Source organism: Enoplosus armatus, chromosome 1 (genome assembly GCF_043641665.1).
Source record: "Enoplosus armatus isolate fEnoArm2 chromosome 1, fEnoArm2.hap1, whole genome shotgun sequence".
Lineage (NCBI taxonomy): Eukaryota > Metazoa > Chordata > Actinopteri > Centrarchiformes > Enoplosidae > Enoplosus > Enoplosus armatus.
The window spans coordinates 16,612,310-16,632,740 of record NC_092180.1 but is presented as its reverse complement, the minus strand read 5'-3'; the positions used below and the strand labels follow the sequence as shown (position 1 = coordinate 16,632,740).

General features: G+C 43.7%; 1 protein-coding gene across 1 annotated transcript in view; it reads left to right on the top strand.

The window, feature by feature from the left end:
- The first annotated feature begins 3,861 nt into the window (after positions 1-3,861).
- The window catches only part of gse1b (Gse1 coiled-coil protein b), a 160,911-nt gene continuing 144,341 nt past the window's right edge, over positions 3,862-20,431 (top strand). Inside the window, exon 1 of the mRNA XM_070903391.1 lies at positions 3,862-3,936. The gene's annotated coding sequence lies outside the window, so the exon portion shown is untranslated. The remainder of the gene's footprint in view (positions 3,937-20,431) is intronic.

The following is a 20,431-nucleotide window of genomic DNA, read 5'->3' as shown; positions in this document are numbered from 1 at the left end:
CTGCAACTTGTGGAGTACCTGAGCAACTGTTGTTGTCACACCACACAGTCTCTCCAATCTCAGCGATGAAATACGTAGCTCCCTCAGAGTTGTCTTCTTCATTTGTGCCCTTTTCACACAGACACTCAGTTCAGGACAGCCTGCTCACATGATCAGCTGGTCCATATTCTTAGCCGCTTTTTTAAATGACCTTACAGCGCTTAGCCGGATATTCAGTGCCTTGTAAAAGCTCTTTTATCCTTTCACTGATTGGTACTTTTCAGTAAACCTTTCACAGATTTGTTGGAATGATCTTTTGTCTTCATGACAGTTTTTGCCAGGAAACTTACTAACCAGATGATGGACCTTCCGCAAATATTAGTATTTAAACTAAAATCTCCAATCGCACTCATGCAAAAATGCAATTGGCTGCAAGTGATGATTGTACATTTGTACTTAATTTACATATTTGTTCTAACTGTTTAATTTAAAATGAATGAATATAATGACATATTATCAATATCATATATATATATATATACATACACACACACTTACATACTTTATGCTCCCATTGTAAGTTTTGGTACTGAATAAAAATAATTCATATTTTGTACTCAGTACAGATAAAAGAAAAATTGCCAGAAATCTGCTGGAAGCCACTATGGCAGCATGTGCATCTTTGTGCATCCTTGTGCATCCGTGGAAGAAAACTGATAATGTATTTAAAGATTATTATTTTTCCTACATTTTTACACAGTTAGATAACTTCTCACTCACAGGCAATCGCCCTAACAGGGTCTTATATTGATTGATATGAAGGAGTTTTGAGGTTTTGCTTGCAGATGATTACCTACATGCCGGGAGTCTGTCTATTACACACACGCCCCTGTGCATGTTAAGCTGTGGACATCCTGGGCATGGTTAGTACTTTGACGCATGGGCAGCTACTGCGGGAGTGTGCGCTCATAATATCTGCAAAATGATTACTGGGGGCTGGCAGGGGGTGGAGGTTGCCTTTGGGGTGTCGAAGCGGGTCCCATGAATTGTGGATGGCGCTGTGTACAGTGCGAGCGAGTTAGCAGCCAAAGTTTGCAGAGCGCAGGCAGGAAAGTTGCTGGAGAGGCGACCCGTGATCCCAAGTTCTCCTGTCATACTGCCTACGGATTCCCAGTGCAAACATGCGGACTGCAGACTTCTGTGCTGTTTCGAGGGTGTTTTGAGGGAATTTCTCTCCCTGTCCTTGAAAGATAACCGTTAACGGTTTGCTGCCTTCGCTGCACGCTGTCGTTTCAATGGACTGTCGTCTATCTTTTCACTCAGTGAGTAACTTAGGCTGAAATTGTTTCTATGATTACCTGACCTGCAGATAAGTGTGGACCGTGAGCATGACTTAACTGTTGACGTTATGCCATGTAGCCTAGTCTTAGGTGTTTAAAAACAATGAACTCCCCCCGTGACAAGGAACTGGCACCCTTATCTCGGAAACACCGACTCATGGCTGCAGCCATGCCCGGTGAGGACAGCCCATTGCCCGGTAACATTTCCAGGATTGACCGGAATGGAGTGCTGGTTCACTGTTTCATATGTGGAAGCGGAGTTACACCGGGGAAGGAATTAAGGTTACAAGTGACATACCAGAAAGAGAGGGTTCCTTTTTTCCCGTTTCTACAAAATCAAGAGCCAGCTCCGGGCGCGTGTGAAGTGAGCCCGGATGGACATACGCTGGTGTGCGCCGTGTGCCACTGCTTTCTGACGGAGCAGTGGAACTCCTTCGAGCGGAGCAGGACGCCCATTGAGAAGCGCATGTACTGGTTGAAACGGCCCTACCAGTGCGACTCTCGGCGGGTCCCGCAGGAGTGGAACATCTCTTACGATCTGGAGAGGAGGATCAGTGTCAGCAGCCAGAACTACGACGGGGGCGCAGAGTCTGATTTCTCGTCTTTTTCTGAGAACGAGAACATGTCAGACCAGGAGATGGATTTAGTCGACAGAGCCAATGTGGGTAAAGACAAGTGCCTGAGAGCATCTGGCAAATCGCCAAGAGACAGTAGCAGGAAAAACAATGTCATCAGTGTTAAAAACAGCCCAGATTCTCAGCGGGCAACCCGCTACCCGATGGGTGTTTATGGGGCGCAGGGATCGCCAAAAGCAGAGAGTGTTCTGCCGGCGAGGCGCGGTGCTAAAATTATGAATAATGTCTGTCACTCATCAGAATCTCTGGCAAAGTCCCAGGAGAGATTCCCTCAGCTATACTATGACAGCCCTCTCTCTGACACACCTGTGCAAGACAACGGGGTCATTATGCGCAGCAGGCGATGGCTGGAGGAGGGGAATGTCAGACATGCGGAGCCGCGTCAGATTCAGCTTGTTACCGACAGCAGCTGTGCTTCGTCCAGACATCCGTCGCTGCTGTACCGAGGACGAGGCGAGGGTCACCTCAACACTGCACTGTCATCTGTTGGCACCGCTGCTGTCACCACTAAATGTAACATAGTTGTTCCCAGGGAGAATAACTCTGACAACTCTGACGAAGATGAGATTAACATCACAAGTGATGATGACATAGACATGTATGATCGCAAAAAAGGCCCAACAACTCAGCTCCGACCTGCCAGAGACCTTTCAGCAAGAAAGAGTGCCCAGCTGCACCACACTGAGGAGTGTGTTTGCTATATCTGTGGCACTGGGCTCAGATATGATGGCCGCTTTAAAGTCAGTGTTCAGAAACAGGAGAGGGCCCAGGGCCAGCCCTTCTTTCCCTTCCTGTGTCTTCACTCCCCTCCCCGGGGTGCAATGCCTATCAGTCCAACAGGTACAACCCTGGTGTGTGGCAGCTGTCACACCTCCCTCATGCAGCAGTGGCAGAGCTTCCAGCTGGCGGATGTGCCTGTTCTCCAGCGCCTGTATGTAGTCCCCCTCAACCAGGCCACCAGTTCTCTCCATCCTTCTCAGCTAACTCTCCAGGAGGGGAAACCCTCAGAGTCCAGGGAGTGCGTAACTGAACCCAGGGCTTCCCATGAGGCCTGTTTCCTTTGTGGTCAGGAGTGTGGAGGAGATATGAGAGTAGCATATGCACAAGCTGGTGTTGGCAAATCCCGTGGCGCGATGTATTTTCCCTTCATCAACATGTTGCCTTGCCCACCTAATGCTCAGGGGGTGAGGAATGGCCGTGTACACTGCTGCCCACAGTGCCATTTTATTCTGGAGGAGATCTGGGGTGCATATCGACTCAGCCTTAGTGAAGACCTCATCACCTCTGTCAGCTCCTTCCTGGTCAGGTACCACGCTGCCATGGCAATTGAGGGGTCTGGGCCATCCCACTCCCTGGCAGGTGTGGCCTCTCGGCCCGGCAGCTCCATGTCGGTGTGTTACCTGTGTGGAGCTGAGCTGTGTTCAGGTGGAGAGTACCAGCTGCATGTTAACCCACCTGGGCGTTGCGGGGAGAGGGAGCCTTTCTTCCCCTTTCTCACCGTCCACCCTCCTGCTCCCCGTGCCAAGCCGGTTGACGCCACAGGCCTGGTGTCAGCTTGTAACCTCTGCTACCATGACCTACACACCCAGTGGGCCCAACATGAGCGCAAGGGCCTGGGTCCCTCCACCCCTTCTACCTCTAGTTTATCCAGTGCCAACGCCCAGCCAACCAGCTCCCCTTGGGCCCGCCAGTACAGCTGTGAGGCTTTTGTGTGTTTCTTCTGCAGGCAGGAGCAGCGCAGGCTAGGTAGGCTGTGCGCTGTGACTGTGGCCAGGCTACCTGTGTTCCTATATGCACCTCGCAGCACACGCACGCTCCTGGTGGATGATGGGAGGAGGTTGGTGATTGGCTCATGTATGGAATGTAAGGCCATGGTGCAGGTGGGACAGAGCATGCAGCAGGACAGGGATAGGCTGGGGCATGGAGCCTCAGATTTGGAGAGGAAAGAACCAGAATCAGCCTCGCCACAGTCTAGACATAAGGTAAGACCAAAGCAAACCGCCTGATAAGACGCACAGCCGAAGATTTTCTTCTTTTTTTTTTTTAGTGTTGTCAGTTGTAACTAAATGCATTAATAAGCTTGGTTAAAATCTCCTGTCAGCTTTTAATCATCCCCACATTCCCACAGTGCAGTGCAGACTGTGTTTGCCCTGATACGACCTCTGAGTCACATGGCGATGGGTGGATGATTTTGTCATTTTGTATAATGGAGTTGCTGTGATAAAGAAATGTAGCTGGGTAATAATTGTGATGCACATTGACACACAACAATTTTACTGTGCTTCGGTTACACACGCATTAATATCCTTAAACTGCTTGCCGTGTGCTGAAGTGAAGTATTGTATTCTATTTTTTGCAGAAAAAAAGGCCTCAAACAGTAATGTGTGTGTGTGTGTGTGTGGGGGGGGGGGGGGGGGGGGGGGGGGGCAACACAGCTGGGATGAACAATGATGAGACAAACATTTTTCATCAAAACTTACTTCTATAAACACCAGAGGAAAACTATGGGGATCTGAAGGCCAAGGCCAGCCTTGTGTTTGCTGTGTGCGTGTGTGTGAGAGTGTGTTTATTTGAGCAAGCATGACTGAGTATGTCTCACCCAGCGCTGAAGAGTTTGTTTTGGTTTGAGCATGTTGACAATCTCAGAGCATTTTCAAGGAAGTTAGTTTAAAGCAAGTCTCTTATCATAACACGCATTCTCAAAGAAATGCCTACCCTTCTAATTAGACCTCTTTTACCTCTTTTACTTGATGTATAGACCTCATTTCCCCCCTGTTACCAGTCCCTCATAAAACCTATACCATAACAGGAATTTGAACTAATTGTTTAAAGTGTTCAGTGTAAATCTCTATATGTAGAATAATAATCTCAATATTTTATCATTCTCAAATTAAATCTGACAGTTTAGTATAATGGAAATTGAAAAATCAGACCAACACAGAGTAAATTGGTGCTGTCCATCTCTGAAATAAAGATAGAGACTCAACCACAACAAGAAACATGACAAAGAATTGCTCTACCTGTTCATATAAAAATGTATGCTCACATAGTTCTGGTACTGCATGCCCGTGATGTGTAGATGGGCAATTAAATACACTGAAATAATTAGGATAACCTCAACATTCCCGAATATATTGTCATGTCATTAAATCAGTTTAATTTATATTGGCCAAAATCACAAACTATATATCAGAGTAAAGATGAGCAGATGCACTGTTGCTTTGCTCCGCTAGTTCTGTCTTCCTGTTACGTCCTGTTAACTTGTGTTTAAGCAGAGTAGCACAAGATAATTCAGGACATGATGTTAAAGCACAGTTTAATTAGCACTGGTCCAAAGTTTCACACCTCTAACATATAATAAGGTAATCTCTGCAGCAGCTGGCATGAAGTGCCACTGCTAAAGGGTTGTCTCATTCATCAAGTTTACAGTTGTACATTTGTTATCAGTGGGTCAAACATTCAGTCATCCATTATAACTACAATGTAGTTGAAGCATTTATATATTGATGCCTTTGCAATAACATACAAGATGAATGAGACCTATATAGGTAGTCATTGAAAATTGATGACTGTTGATGCCATGAGACACTCATCTCCCATAAAGTGAGTAGCAAGGGGACAATATGACTCCCCCCATCCCCACACTGAGTCACAGAAAATAATTCTGGCTCCAAATCTGCCCATATTTGGCTAATCTGGCAGTGCTGTGTGTTAAAATACTTTTTGTCTTTGTCAATTGTGTGGTGTGTTTTATTATTGTAATGATTTCTATTCATATTCATGACAAATTATTGCATGTTTAGTGTTGCAATAAGTGATTCTGACAAGTGAAGATTCTTGCATAGGTGGTCCAGATGGGCTGGTTCAGGGAACAGTACATCTATACACTTCCTCTGAAGAGAGATCATTCTGTCATTGTTCACTTTCCTGCCTTTTTCTTGCTCTTTCTGTCTCTAAAGTTTGGTTTCTTTCCACTCCTCTCTCAACATCGCACATGAAATCCCTTTCCTGCTGTCACAAAGTTTATAGCAGAACGCTGCTTTTCCAGATGATCAATAGCAGAGGATGGAAGTTGGAGGCTGTGGGGGACCAATGCAGGGCAAATGAGGATGGTGCTGTGTTGATGAAGACCTGAGGAGCATTTAGACAGCCAGTTGGCTCTGTGAACAGCTCTCTCATGCAAACAGACACCGACTGTCCGCCCATGCAGGACACGTGAAGAACATCTGTGGATGCCATTCACACTCAGCAACCTCAGTATGTTGCACACTCACACCAGCTGTCTGGAGTTGTCCATCTAATTTTCTCTCTGTCCCTTAAAGAAGTAACGCTGTCATGCTTACTCCTATGATTTCCAAACTTAAGTCTTTATTATTTGTCTGAGCACTCGCATGTGAGCTAGTCCCAGATGAGCTCATAGCAATCACATGTGAGAGGACTCTCCTGATATAGAGTATAATTATGGGACCAGCTTTTCTGCCCGCCAAGGTTGGGGCATCAAAGGGTGGGTGGGATGAGAGGGGTGTCGGGGCAGGCAGGGTTTCGGGTGATCATTTTGGGGGTTGCAGGTGGCACAGCCAGTTTTGGCCTGAGTGAGTCAATGACCTCATGGCTGAGAGAGTGCCAGTGTGCGTTTCTGTGGGGAAGGGGAGGTGCGAAAGAGCTGCGGGGTAACAGGTGCTTTGTCCTCTAGTGTCATGCTATATGCTTGAGAGGGTCTGTCATCGCTGGGGTTTGGGCTGTCAGGAGGGAGTGCCCATCTGGTTCCCCTTAGCAGTGTGTGTGCCTGGCGGAGGGGGGCTGTGCAGAGATAAACACAAGCTCACATACAGTATTTTATTCTATTACACAGCAGTTTCAGACACAAAACTGCAGAGCAGAGACAGTTCCAGTAATGAATTCATGTTTAATATTTAGAAGACACTACCAAGACCAAGACAGAGACAAATTACATCTTTGATTAAGGCAAGAATGAGATCTCAATTTTTAGCCATTGCACCACTCACTAGTGTGTAAACATTATTGTGCATGTATGAATGCTCACCCTGTGAAGTGTGAAAGGGTGGACGATGCTGTGCTGTCTGTTTTCCCTGCTTGGTAAGATATGAATTAGCCCGTGAAATGAGATCTGCCACAGGACACTCTAGTAGTTGTTAAATGTAACACACACACACACACATGCACACAAACATAAGTGATAGGCGGTTCTCATGTTCACTGTTCTGCCGCTGTGTGTTTAATTAGTATGCTGGATATGACCTGTGACAGGTGTGTAAGTATAGACCACCAGCAGGCGTCTGGGGAGGGGCTGCTGGTCAGCAGATCGTTCACTTGCACTCTCGGTAAAACAGATGTCCACTGATTTGTGGTCGATTCATTAAAAGTGTTGCATGCATGTAGTTGTGGTGTTTTAAAAAATGTTTTAATCATATTTCTGCTTAATGAGATGGCAGCTGGATGGCATACTTAGAACAGAGGCTGCTATAATGCATTTGCTCTTCTGAAGTGCCTTCAAGCTACACACTGGGGGCCATATATTTTTACTAAGCCCTTTGTGCCTAATTTCTGACACATTCTTCACTTAAAGATGTGTGTGTCATTTATCGAACAGATGCAATGATGCAGCAGTAGTTTGCCTCTCACTCACGCCTTGTGTCTAAATTGAAGTGGGCCTTTTTTCCATCTTGGATTTGCATGAAGGAGAGAGGCTTCCAAAGTTACAGCCTTTTCAGCACAACTTTTCTCTTTGTTTTACTATCCCTCCGCTGAAGCTCAGCACACAATGTGTGTGGGGGAAAAAAAGAGGAGATTTTGTAATAAAAACACTGTGACTTGGAAAAATACCTCCCTGATTTGAGTAACTCTGACTGCTGATATTAGCTTCAGCTGAACTTTGGAATGCATCTTTGCTCTAAAAGAAGAAGTGGATTTTGTTCCCTGTCCTTACATTGGAATCATGTCTCAAGGGAATCAAGGGATGTCTTCACAGCCAGTATGGACAGGAGAAATTATTACAGCAACTAATCTTCTCAATGTGCATATGGGCATGTACGCCTTGAGTTGAAAAAAACATGAACCTATTCTTTAAGGGGAGATAAATAATGATAGACAATAATAAAATAAGTCATATGGACTTGTTATGGATTTACTGATGTTCACACGTTTTTGAAGGGTGAGATTACTGTCAGAATACTCTGCATCTGAAGATAAAGTACACATTTGTGCAGGCAGAGTGGCCTGAGGGATGGTTGTGCTGAATCCTTAATTAACCTGTATTCTCTATGGCTCTGGATTAGTTAAAGAAAAAGAAAAGCAGCTTCTAGGAAAAGTTTAACTTCTATCCTTTCAAATCTCTATCAGTAAATATTAATGTTAGCCTAATAGTAAAAATGTAAATTATTTTCTTAAAAGTTAATTGCAGATGCAGTTTTTTTTTGTTTGCTGATGTAACACAAATTCCATCTCTCAACTGCACAGTGAGCTCGCCTTCATTGACAAAATGCAATAAGAGGGCATTCCCAGAAGCTGATTGTGTAATCATCTGCTACCTTTCTAAAACATGTAAAAAGAGCATAAAAGGCTCAGCAAAAAGTTGAATCCTTATGAGTGTCAGGGGTGGGCCTGCTTTTGTAAGAGAAATCCATGGATAAAGTTACTTTTTACACAAATAAAAAAGATAAATGTAGACGCAGAAAGAAAAGCATGAACAAAAACATGGTGAAGAAATGATTGAATGCTCCAATGCTTAGGCTTAAAGTAAACATGTGACATCACAGTTATATGATTCTTAATCTGATTAGATGCCATCACTGCATAACTCTGTTGTTGTAAGGATTGGGACTGATTGCATGGCTTTGATATAGATGCATGTAATTGGAGCTTATAGCTAAACCCACAGTCTCCTTATAGTCAACAGTGTGTCTTCTGCTTGTACAAGGACTAAAACAGCAAATAAAGCAATCACTAGTCAAGCCTTGCAAAGATAAATTCTACATAATTGTACAAAGATACAGAACACAAACAAATTAAGCCTCTCATACTCATACACACTCATATGTATACATGTGTGTGGTGTGTCTGTATCCACGCATGGATGTTTATCTTTGTATGGCGGTCTGCTGAGTGACTGTTTCGAGTGGATGATTATTGTTGACCTGTTGGAAGAGCAGAGACAGGTTTCTGTGGGAGTTCAATCATTCATTCTGTGTGTGTGTGTGTAAGGAAGAGGTGTTTTCTGTGTTGATATGCTGCTCCTTTGTGTGCATGCATGCATATTGTGTGTCCATGTGTGTTTTGTGTAAAAGATCTACTGTATTCTCACTGCACGGCCCATATCCTGTAAAGGAGGTATTTGCTGTCACAGGAAAAACATGCCGGCGTCTTGACAGTGTCGCCAAGGAAGATTTATAGCGTAGCGAAAGAAGGAGTGAGGGCAAAATTACACATCAAATCTGGATGTGAAGTTGAAACGGGAGAGAAAGACTACCCTGAGTGAATTATTGGAAGGAGAAGAGGATGAGAAAAGAAGAATGGGGGGCTGAGAGAAGGTGACGGGGTTAATGGGATTTAAATTGCAGCCAGAGGAAAACAGAAGAAAAAGGAGTCCCATTCTCATCAATTCATCATGGAAGGAAATATTACAGCATGCCGGCCACAGAGCTGGTTTTACCCAGAAAAGGGGTTCTATTAAAATTGTGTTAATTTGAGGCATGTGAGGTGGTGTGGTTAACTTATGCGTGCCTGTGTGCATGAGTGTGTGTGAGTGTGTTTAGTCAAAACCATTCATATTGCATGTATCCTGTAAAGTTTCTGCAGCTGTGCTTCTCTCTTCTCCCAGCAGTGCAGTCGGACAGACAGCCTTTGCGTTTCACAGGGAATCCTTTTGGTATTTGAGGGGCTTAATTTCAAAGCTGCTGGAGGTGGGTTTTGATTTAGCACTCAGAGCTTTAATCATCCTCTTCCCGCGAGCATCCCTCAGTGCTGCATTCCTGCCCATATCTGAATGGAGAGATCAGATCCCATATGGAGCAGATGAGATGGAGGTGTTCCAATGTTTAATTCTTTGCCTCTCCTTTTATGTCTCAACCCTACAAAGACTTACCTATATACAAACGTCCCCCAGTACTAGTTTGAGGGACACCACAACACCCCAGACACTCTCCCACAGCTGTTTGCTGTACCTGGCCTGCCTCGTGGTGTGTGTCCTGGCTAGTGTTTGACCCTGAAGGTCCTGACCCTATTACTCTTTGTAACGTCAAAGGTGGTGTTTGTTCGGTGTTATTGGAAAAGAGAATCCTTTGATCTAGCTACAGTTGCCCCCTTTCACTGCTGGCATACAGTACATATAGTACATTACTCATGCATGCCCCCTATGCATATACGTCATGGATGTATGAAGAGAACTCGATAGGACTCCAAGATCGCGTCCATTCATTCCAATGAAACTTGCTCACACAGCGCATCTGCCAGAAAGTTATCTCTCTCTGTGCTCCCGTGTTGTGCTGCCTAATACATACTAATACATGTACTAATACATATTTTACAAATATTAAACTGTCATGGTTTAAATATCCATAAAACAGAGAGTAATACTTGACCTTGACTTGTTTCTTTTAGTTTGATGCGTCCTGTCAACAGAGACATCCCTTGGCTATAATGGTGGTCTGAAGGGAAAATTATTTTTTGGCTGCAGGGGATTTGTTTTTGTTACAGCATCGGGGCTGGTCACTCAGACAAATTGGCAGCAAAGCTAACTTGCCCCGCCATATCCAGCTCATGGATTTATTAAAAGAACTGGATCTTACTCCAAGATGTTGCCCATTCATTTGAATGAATTTTTTTTCTGGTTTGCTTTGTATTAGTGTTTCTCTGGAGGATTTATAAATAGAAAAAAATTCACAATGGCAGTTGCCGCGCCATATTCAGCTCATTTAATACATCCATGACATGGGTAAAGGTGTAATTAATGTGTGTAAGTCCCTATGGTTGAAACAATTTTCCATAAAAGACTGGCAGCCAAACATTCAGCAGTAGTTAGCTAGCTATTAATCAGGTTTTTGACACTCAGAGAAGTTGGTCATTCTTTTCCTTTTTTTTTCTTCATAGCTCTGAAATCTGCGTTTTTATGTAGTTTGATTTCAATGCAGGAAATGCAGACAGACAGACAGAGAGCAGTGGTCTGATGAAAACACTGGCAGTCAGGTGAGAATTTGTTATGTAAGTTATAATGCAATTGGGAAACTCATCCCTGCAAATGTTTGATTGAAGCGCTAACCCAAAAGGGTTTTAGGTTCTCTGCTGTTGATTGTGCTCGTAAGTTGGCAGTCCAAATGGATCAACATATGTCAAATAGGATCATAACAGACACTTTAATGTTAAAATTCCCTGGCTGGCAATTGACAAGAGGAAGCACTAGAGTGCCAAAGAGGGAAGGAGAAAGTGATCGAATCAAGCAGTGTCAGAAGTTTCCTCACATCCTCTGTTGGTACAGAAAGGAATTTCATTGAGTGCAAAGAGTAAATGACGGTGTGGTAGCTCACTGAACTGTAACTGTGAGAGGTTAAGAGTGTGGCACTGCTGCTTTTAGGTTGGTTTGTGTTTCTTTGAGCAAAAGGCGTTAATGTCATTGGGAGAGGCAGGTGGGGTTGAGAAGGAAGTTGGGGTTTTTGGGGGTCGTTTGGGTGCAGATTTCCAAGCTAGTTTGTAATTGACAGATGAAGGCATGCTGACCTTTTAACCTTGCAGAGCCAAGCAGAGAGGGGATACTGATATGGGCTCAGCACTCAGGGACAGGGTCAGCAAAGGTCAGATGTCACATTGGAAGGAAGGGACCTGTATAGATTCTGACACAGCTGTTTAACGTTTTGACTTTTACGTTTAGCCAAAACACTGCACAGTGGTTTATAATACTGGAAAATGATCGTGACAGAAATTATTTGGCTTTGGTGGTAACAAAACAGCAGAAATATGGCATTTAATTTACAAAGTAATCTACCTGGAATATGTGCTCTCATGTATTTGCCCATACATTGTCATCCCCAGATCTCTTCTTATGAATGAGGGGGCTGCATTTTTTTCATGCAAGGCTTAAGTCGGCCTGAATGCAGCCTTGATTACAATGTGTCAGATTGTTACAAGTTTATCTGTGTCACTTTTTGTATTGAATTGTAGCTAAATGCATACTGAACTGTCTGGGAGAGACAGATACACAAACTGTTGTTTTTGTTTGCTTTGGTTGTTTCTCACAGTTTATGATCGTGTCTGATCATAGTCCAACAACAAAATGCCACAGTGACACCTAATAACCTCTGTTGGTGCTGTAGGACAACTGTTTCATTTTGGTCCCCAAAGGTTTAAACCCCTAAACACCCACACAGGTGTTTTCACTTCTTTTTTTGCTGATTAGACCTCCTCTCAGGACTGTGTAGGCATTTACAGACTGTGCTTGACTGACATCTCCCTGACTCTCCTGTCAGTTTTGTTGTACCTGTTAGGGCGGGACAACTTACACCTTAATGATCCCTATTAGTATAGGGACCTCCGCCCAGCTCTAACCTGAGAAGAGATCTAATCAGCCAAAAATAACTGGAAACACCTGTGAGGGTGTGCAGTGTCTTCTTGCTACAGTCTGAGCCTTTACCTTACTTTTTATATCTCCCACTGTGTGTAATAATGTAATCTGTAAATCAATGCTGGGGAGTCATTTGAGACTGGAACTTTTCTCTCAATTTTGATATTGATAACCAAAGTGTAATGCACATCCATTAGTGCCCATTTGGCAAAAGTGTGTAGGCAGTGGGGACACAATCTAGTAAACTATGTGTGAACTATTAAGCTGGGCCCCTGTGAGAGTGGGAGTACAGTGTCTGTGTGAGTTTGTGTGATGTGGCCTGTAGTCGGGGTCTTAAGTTGTGTTTGTGCACAGGAGACAAGTGCTTAGCTGCTTCTCTTTCATTGCTCTGGTTTTCTTGATCTTTTTCGCCATTCAGACAGTTTTCACTGATCTGCTTCGCTCCCTTCTTTCCTAGCTCTTGAGGACTGCGCTGTGTGTCACACTTTGTCCCTGCACTTTACATTATGGGGCAACCAAAGACAATTACAGTATGGAACCTGACCCATATATAGTAAATAACTATCTGCACAGTGAAGACAGGTTCTGTGGACTGTACAACATGGACATAGTAATTTCACCCACAGGTTTCTAAAGAGATGTTTTGGAGCAGTTATTATAGCCAGAAAATCCAAATGTCAATCAACCAAACACTCAATCAAATCTTAAATATTTTTTACGTGAAACATTTATTTAAAAATCTAAGGCCAAGATGCACATCAGGAGAACTGATGTTACCAATAGGTATTGACACTGTAAATGTCATTGTGGAGAATGTGAATTTTGTATTTCACAAGAGAAGTTGAGATGTTTTTGTAGTAATTTTTGTACAATATGAGTTTTTAAGTCAGCTATGGACATTAGAAGAAATTGATGTTAAGGTTCTCGTGCATTGGTTTTAGGATTCAGCAAATTTGCTTTGTGAGGACAATATCTTAGCGTCTTACATGATAAAGACATCCTTCTATCTTATTCTGCCGAAAATTCTCTTTGTTTTGTGTATTTGTGCTGGATGAAACTTTTTTTAACCAAAGAGACTGTCAATGTACTTTTTTATTTACAATCATTTTAAGTCCACATGCTTACGCCCTGAGGTTTGTCATAGACATTATCTATACTGTACATCTGCTTTGTAGTAAATTCTCCTCTGTTGCCACACTGGAGCCTGGCATGGCGTGGCAAGAGGCCAATGTGGAGGAGTGGTGATGCTGTAAAGGCCGCCGTGCTACACTGCCCTGGAGTCTGGGTTTTACTGTAGTAAACCTGGTTTGACTGTGGTAATTATAGAGGACAGAGTGTAATGTAACTATAGCTCTGCTCTCTCTGCCAGCTGCCCTCTGGCCATAATGCACATTCACCCACTGTCACGTATAAATGCATACTTTCGCAGACTTGCACTTACATACACACATACAGTATGTAATATTTGATCGTAATTTACTTACAGAACAGCTGCAAGCGTGTGCGAATGTGTGTGTTTGTGCACATGTGTGTCTGCCAGGTGGTTGGGAGCACTGGCAGGTGTTTGCTCTCGTGCTGGCAAATGCAGCTGGATTGTGCCACAGCTGTGTGTGTGTGTGTGTGTGTGTGCGTGTGTGTGTGTGTGTGTGTGTGTGTGTGATTCTGCACCTGGACACAGCTGGAGTGTGTGGCAGCACAGTAGCTAATAGCGACCCATTTCCTTGCCAGACATTTAACATGTAACTTATGCTCTCAGCTGACTGGATATTATTCATTGCTTTTAAGTGCTACTCATTAGTCCTGCTCTTTTAGACCTCCCAAGCGTTGCTGAAGGTCTGTGTGAATGTGAATCTTTGTTCTTTGGCTTTTCGTCTTCATTTCCCACTTCACGTTGCTCTTACATCCTCCTCCTGCCCTCCTCTTCCGCCCTCTGCTCCGCTGATACTTCTAATGGGTTGAAGAGAGGGAAGACTCACTCTCACTCCACTGTCAAGACAACAGGAGATGTCAGCTGGAGCCAAAATAGGCCCCTGTAGTAGAGTACTACACACCCTCTTTCCCTACACTTAGCACACAGGCAACCACTGGCTCCGACAACCAGCCGCTAGATAGCTTCACCCTCTTTGTGTCAGCCAACCAGAGGAGAGACAATGATCAGCATTACTGGTGATCTTCGGGGAGCTTATTTTGGCTGAAAAAGACATTCCCTCCTTGAATTACTCCCTCCTCCTGTCAGCATCCCCAAGTCCTGGCCCTGACCCCCACCCCGATCCAGCCACCTGGTCTCTCACATACTCAGCTTGCCCTGCCAGCTCCAGGACAGCTGGGAAGAAGGAGACAGAGAGGGAGTTTTAGACTCAGCCTCCCATGAGGCTCGAGACCGTGATACAGTTAATGCAGTTCACAGACTACACAGTAGCCCTGACACATTTAGGATTATGCGGTCTCTACACTGTGTGCTTAAAGTAGATCTTCAGGTTGGAGTGACCACACAATGGTGGCACTTACTGTATGACATACACTAATTGCTGTCATATACTTTGTACTGGAATCGTTAGGTGTTGCCTGTTTGAAAAGCTAGCCACAGTTGTCTATATGTACCTACTCTGTGTAAACGGCATACAAGAGGTTAACGTTTGACACTTGGTAAAGCCTTAGTTTGGGTTGCGATCCAGAGCATCATGCAAACAAAGAAAGGTTACTCAGTAGGACCTAAACATTAGTCAGGTGGTATGGACTTCAATAGAGATTGGCCAAGCCATGAGTGGACACACACACACACACACACACACCTGAACACAAATGCATGAGAGCACACAAACACACAGACATAGTCTGGAGTTAGAGGGACTTTGTGAATAGTTTCCATGGGTGAGAGTCTCCCACACTGACATGACCATCCTATGAGTCAGAAATAAACCGATACATTTTCTCCATCTGTGTGACAGATAGATACCACAGATACTTCCCGAAGGCCTGTCATTATTTATTTGTTACTTTTTGCATGCTATCCCTTTCAAGTATGCCACTTGCACTGTTATAATGTTATTAATATAGATTTCATGTGGCTGTTTACCACTGCTGGTTATGTCTACGACTTACTGAAAGGCATGCCTAACCTAATCCAAGGCTACGAGGCTAGCAGCATGCTAATATATGACCTGCCAACTTGGTCAGTGGCATTTCCCACATGGTCGAGACTTGTGTGCAATGTGGACCAATGCGCTAGTCACGGTTAATGTGCAGAGCACGGCCTCAAGGCCACAGTGCAGTAGCCAGAGTGGTAAGCCACCAGAGCAGATTTAACCTGTCGCAAATGATGAATCCAAACTGCTTGGTGTACAGCTGCACAGTTATTGCCTGTACATAACAATGGCATGGTGTTGTATCAAGATTTATTGGCAACAATAGTTTTAGGTCAGAAGGTCCTTTTTACCATGAAAATTACAGAGAGATGAATGAGATTTTAAAATCCAGTGTTTCCTCCTCAAAGAGAGCCTGTTATAAAATGCTTCAGTTGTTATGAAAGCCCACAGAGGCAGAGGGGTTCTACGTGTTTTTATGTTCTTCTCTTCTACGGGGGGCTATAAAAATAGCACTTGGCTCGAGTTAGGTGTCAGAGGTCGTCTCCTTTCTCCATTTTTTCCCTCTTTCTTCTTCTCCCAGCTTTCTCTTCCGTCCATCTCCCTCCTTCTCTCCCTTGTCCCCCCATCACCTCCTCTTTCTTTCTCTACACCGCCCCCCCCCCCCTCATTTTCCCTTTTTCCCCTTTTCTCCCCTCTTTTTCTCTCTCTTCTCCCCCTTCTTCTTCATCTCTCCCTGTGGTATTAGCGGGGCCACATGTTGCTGGCCTCTCCTGGTGGTGTGAGCCCCATGGCAGGCCCTGGCTCCAGGCTGACGCGTAGCTCGGTGTGTGTGTGGATGAGAGAGCGACTGTAATGTGTGCCTGCATGCCTAAGAGTGAGTGTGTGTGTGTGTGTGAGGCCACTAACACAGTAACCTGATAGTGGTGCGGCTGAGCAGTACAGAGCGGAGCAGTGCTGTGATTTATCCCGCGGGCCCAGCAGATGGCTGCAACAGGAGTTTGTTTAAGTTTGCTTCAGAGCCGGGCAAGCAGCCAGGAGCATAGAGAGGGCCTGCCAGAAAAATGTTCACTGACTCTGGATGCCTAACCACACTACTCCCCCTCTCTTCTCCCTTCTGCCTCCCCCCTAACCCCTCACAGCCCCCTCAGTCCAACACACATACAGACACACACATGCTCTTGCAGACTTTCTGTCGCTACTCTTCTTTTACCCCTCTCTAATTTCTTTCTTTCCTCCCATCTGCTTCACACACATGCTTACATACATATGCACACTCACACACACACACACACACACATTGGTTTGTGCATGCTTCTCTGTTCTGCTGGCAACATCCCTTTTGCAGACATGATCTCACACCTCAGGAGGGGGCATTAAAGACTGAGGAGGTGTCCATTCTGGTGGGGGTCTTCTGAACACAACCATATGAAAAGAGAAGGATCTCTGCAGCATAAACACATGCAGAGGAGCACATGCACAACCATGTACAACTTTGCAATGTGCGCAGAAAGCAGATGATTTATGAAATAGAGTCCAGTCGGGTTTTGATGTCCGTGCATCGCCTTTTCCTCTCTCCCTCTCATTCAAGTTCCTGCTCTCTGTTTGCGAAGGTGATGACAAGTCCTATCACATCGCTTCAGGTCACCCAGAGTGATAACTCTTGACCTCCCTGTCCACACACCAGTCTTGCTTTTTCTACCTTATCGCTCGCTGGTCCGTTCCTGGTCTTTTCCTCCTCTCTATATATTCCCCTTCTAGACCCAGAGTTCAGCAACAAAAATTCAAGGTCATCAGATGATGCAGCAGACTTCAAAGTAGCCAGCGAGACACAGTGAAGGTAATTGGGCGTTAAACAAGTTAGTGTGCAGAAGTCTGACTAGCTGCTTGAACTTGGAATCCAAAGTTTTATGTACAGATTTTTCAGACTCAGTAGGCAACTTTGTTTAGTTTGTTTACTTTCAGCTTTTATTCTCCACCAACCACAAAATTCAATGCACGTCAAATCTTTCCAGTTCCCTCCCTGTATAGTTAGTAGTCTTCTCTGTAATATTCTCATCCGATAATCCTAAATTAAATCATGTTTGTATGAAAATGAAAATATCAGAGTAATCCACTAGTGTTATACCAATTAGTCCTGCCACCTGTCTGCCTTCGATCAACTTATACAGTATCTTATATTATATTTTTGGATGACTGCATTATATTTAGATATTTGCATTTTAGTTAAACACTATAATCCCAGATGCATTTTGATGCATGGGCATCTTGTATATTGTGTCTTACTTTCTAATGAACATGAATCTATCAGAGTAAAATCTGTAAAAGATAATAATTAAAGATCAACTGTGAGACCATATGACCATATGGATATCTGAGTCAGCGTGTGCCTATATTTTATTCATTTAGGATTCTCAAAGGTTACTGCCGGCTGTGACAACCTTCCACCTCAACAAATACACGCACTTCCCCACACACACATGTTCCTTATTCTCTCTTACTTTTTATATCTTGTTACTCTTCTCTGTGGATGTTTGTTTAGATCTTTTCTACCCTCCAGTTCAGCCGTCCATCAGATACATCCATCAGATCTCTGTCTCTCGCTATCATGTTTACTTGATCACTCACTGTTGCTGCTGTAGTTTCTGTGTTGCATTCTCACCCTTTCTCCTAACCTCTGTCCAGTGTCATCAGAAGCTTGTCCAATCCGGTGACAGTGATTCGACTGGGCAGTCGGTTATACTGATAGTATCATATCGGACGGATTGGGGAAGGTCACTAACATGCAGCCACTAAACCCATACATAAACTATGGAGGGAGAGGACATCCGTGTGGTTGTGTGTGTGTGTGTGTGTGTATGAGTAATGTGTGTATGTATGTATGACTAATTGTGGAGGCTGTCGGGACCATTGTGCTTTGGCGCAGATCCGTATTTCCTCTAAAACAACATAAGTCATTCCTATTGCCTGTTGTGCCTCCAGGTCAGAGACACACAGCTGAATGTTATCTGTGTTGTGTCAGCCGGTAGGAGTTTGGTAAGGATAAGAGTGGTATGTTTGAGTTCCTGGAGGTATAATATCATACTTATACAGAACATTAATCAGTTTTCTTGCATTATGGGTTCCATGCTTTTACGTATCTGTTGGTAGACAGGTGTGAGGCCTTCAGCTATGAAAGAGGGAAGTTAATTGATCATGATAATGCAGTGGTCCTTGTAGATTCAGTGTAGCTAATGTCCAAATGCTAGGAGATGCACTGATATTTAATACATAATACAAGACTAGAGTCATTCCAAAAAAGGAATGTCAGGAGCAAACAACAATAACGCCAGGCTAATAAATACCAGATGTGTCAGCTGATTACTCATTTGCACTAATTAGGCTGGTGATGTTGCAGTCCTAAAGTGTTAAGAATTATATGTTTCTTCAAATTACAAGAGAAAGATTAATAATATGTGATTATGTAGTCTACCAGCAGTGAACAGGGGAATAATGTGATACTCTTCTTTGTGTATAGTCTGTGATGATAACTAAGATTTGTCTCCTGGATGAAAAATTAAATCATGCTTTGAACATGTTGGAAACTGACCTGTGACAGCACCAACAAATGTTTATTTTAATCAACAATATAATACCCGTCTCATACCAACTACACTGTGTGATTGTCTGTTAAATTGCCAAGAAAAACTATATCTCTAGCTTTTTTGGCTGATAGTCATCTGCTATAGAATGCCACCTTTGTGCTGGTTCCTATAGTAACAGGAGATGGCTCCATTCATTAACTGAAAGTGCTATCACAATTAACACTTATTATTCCTGTGATGTTTGGTGAGACCTTGCTGTGTGGCATCCCCTCTCAGCTACTGCAGCACGCATATCTTTTTGAAAACCACTTCAAATGCAGACAAGCTACACATCAAACAGAAAGGACAAAAAGAGGAGACGGGCAAAGAAGAGAGAATTCTTAATTAGGCTTCATATCCGCCTGCAGCTCTGCTCCTTGATACCCTCGGAGGACAGGAAGTGAGTGGGTCACAGGTCAGGTAGCTCAGCACCATGCTAATGAATATTTACTTACACTCAGTTGACATAAATGTGCGTCTGCCAGACTTATTACCTTAAGTGTGCTTGTGTCCTCTCGTTACCTTCATGCTATTCTGTATACTGTAGTATATGACCATACATTAAAATTGGGGCTGTAGCCAGGATATTCAACCCCCCCCACCTCCCAGCACCCTCACTACTGAAATGTTGACCAGCAATCAAAGATGGTTTCTAAAATATTTTAATTACTTGGATTTTCCATATTTTATTTATTCTGTTAACTTTTCAGTTATACTGCCTGCATGATGGTCTAAATGGTGTTTCGATGCCATCTCCACACTGCAAGGAATAAAATGTGCTGAAGTCTTTATTTATTTATTATTTTGTAAGCCTAAAACTCCACAGGCTAAAAATACTGGAGTAAACTCATAGGATTCCCACCATGTGTAAGCTTTTACTGTAGAATATAAACTCCCCCCAGGTTGCTGAACACATAAATATACAATAAAATACAGTGGACATAACCTCAGTGTCCCCCATGGTAGCTACCATGGCCCTGATTAGAATATGTAAAATATGTGTTGCCACTTTCAATATAACATGGAATTATATGAATGTATGCAAATATAACTAGCCACAGACTGCTAACTAAATTAACTGGTTTCCAAGGGGACATTTTTTGATGCTTATTTCAGTTATTTCACATTGAAAAATCAATACTTCAGTATCAGATTGTGTAATTTACAGCAAGATGTCTTAACAGCTGGGGAAACCTCCCTC